At 33.3% G+C, this 2,489-nt stretch overlaps 1 pseudogene; it reads right to left on the bottom strand.

Moving 5' to 3' along the window:
- LOC109363588 lies at nucleotides 277-2,258 on the bottom strand (annotated as a pseudogene).

The raw sequence follows: 2,489 nt of genomic DNA, 5'->3' as shown, positions 1-2,489 counted from the left end.
TCTAATCACTCAGCTGTGAGTGTAATACTATAGTTGATTGTTTGAATATTGGCATATTGAAGATGTTTACACGAGTTGAAGTTTACTTGTGTATCAAGATGCAATGTCTTAGGGAAGTTTTAGTCTTTTTTAGAAACATCAATAATAGAAATTTGAGAACCAAACAGACTCAACAGAGATTTAGAAAAATATATTCATTTATTTATTTCGCACCCTCCAAATTTCATATAAACAAGAAAATATCACAGGTCCTGAGCGCATGAATTAAGAGATGCATTAATCTTTTTTCTTAGAGACAGAAAGTTTCCCTCCCATCCACTTTCTCAGCATTTCAAGTGAAACTTTTGGTTGATCCATAGGAACCATATGCCCTGCTTGATACACCTATTATTATATCACAAAAATAAAGTTAGCAAAAAACAAATTCCACAATGTCAAATTCTAGAATACACCACTTAACACAAACCTTGAGGAAAGAAAGAGGTCCATGGCTTGTTAAAGATCCAGCTTCAGCACCATCAACTACAAATTTGACTTTAGGTGCTGACTTAAACTTTTGTTGGCCTGACAACTTCATAGCACGAACCCATCTATAATTACGAAGCCAATTGCATATAAGATCTTCTTCACCAGCATACACAAGCAATTTTATCCCATCCTCAAGAAGAGAAGGAATATCAACTTCTAAATTTTTCATCCAATCCTCAAGCATAGCATAGTACACAGTGCTACTACATGAAACACAATCCAAGTTCTTCACACCAAGAGCATCCTTCACTTTGTCATTGTTCAAAAATTTATCAACGTTTGAGAAGTCATAGCACAGATCTCCCTCACATTGCTTTCTAATATCATAGAACTGTAGTTTTAATAACAGCGAAAAAACAATCAGTAAAATCAAACTACTATTTGCACAAATGGTTGGACAAGTTGTTAAAAATAAAGTTTTTATTTATATTTTCGTTTCTTACATTAATGTTAGTGCCAATAATGGATAAGAGGTTTCTGAATATGCTAGTGCAAGTTTCATATGCAGAAGAGCAACTATCCCCACCTTCCTTCAGTTTCTGTCAAATCAATCACAAATTAATAGTGTCAATGAATATCACAAAGAGAAATAGTAGGAGTTACTATCAAATTCAATAAATTGTTAACAGAAAACAAAGTCATGAGTCATACGAAATAATTTTATTTCTTGCTCACAATCAGGATAAGCTTGTTGAGATTATATCGATCTTTTTTTGTAATTAATCCCCTCTGTAGTGCAAAGTCACTGTACGCTGAGTATTGAATTGTAGGGTTGGTTAACCCATTGCCAATAGCGAAACCCTGTTATCAATCATAAAGATTGAATAAAGGAATGATTACAAGAATGAAGAAAGAAAAAATAAATTGATCTTTTTAATGACATGAAATACATTATATAAGAAATGAAACAAGACCTTGAGATTTATATGAATCCCTTGTTTTTCTATATTTCCTTTGTGAACCCGAGATGCAAGAGCCGTGATATAGTGTCCAACATATGATTCTCTAATAATATAGAAGTCATTCTTCACAAATTCAGGATGCTTCTTGAAAAAAGCCTATTGTTATAGTAAAATTCAGTACATATATTATATATACAACATGACTTATCATGTTTAGAGAAAATGAGATAACGGAAGGGTGTTACATTACCTACAAGTAATCATATAAATCATTGCTAACACCCAATTCATCATGTCGAATGTCTTCTTCGTCTGAAGAGTAGCTGAAACCTGTACCTGTGGGTTGGTCTACAAATAGAATATTTGAAACCTACAAAAATGAAGGAAAAAAACTAGTTCATGCCAATAACAAAAAAAGGTTTATGTAATATCTTCAACCTCCAAGTTGACCAGTGACTTTTGTGTATTGTTTATGAGCAGGAAATACATACATATACAATAGCTTTTTTATTTGGGAGAAACGCTAAATGGAACAAATTATGAGCATAAAAGTACAGAAATATAAGATATTTTTATAAAGGTGATGAATAGAGATAGAACCTTGTCCCAGTCATAGCGATTCAACACAAGAGACATGTTATTTGCAATTCTATATGGACCATTTTCATAGAACAATGCTAATGAACTGCTGCAACCTGGTCCTCAGGCCAACCAAATAACAACTGGGTCATCTTTTCTATTCCGAGACTCAAAGAAGAAGTAGAACATCCTGAAGTCATAGAGGGAAAAATGGCAATTCAAATTAAGTCTACTTGGCCGGTTCAACATCTGTATCGTACCAATTAGGGGTCCGATTTGCTGGTTTTCCGATCGAACCGGTCAGTACGGTACGGTTTTTACATCATTGCTTTCACTTGCTTGTCTTCACGTGGCATATGACAACATATTTTATTTCTGCTTTATCATTTTTAATTCCGTAGTTTGGTGAAAAGTTGTTTGAAGGCTAATTGGCGAAATAAAATAAAATTACATTTCTCATATATTAGTGGAATACTTTGC

This window comes from Lupinus angustifolius, chromosome LG13 (assembly GCF_001865875.1).
Source record: "Lupinus angustifolius cultivar Tanjil chromosome LG13, LupAngTanjil_v1.0, whole genome shotgun sequence".
Classification (NCBI taxonomy): domain Eukaryota; kingdom Viridiplantae; phylum Streptophyta; class Magnoliopsida; order Fabales; family Fabaceae; genus Lupinus; species Lupinus angustifolius.
This window is presented reverse-complemented; position numbering and strand designations above follow the sequence as displayed.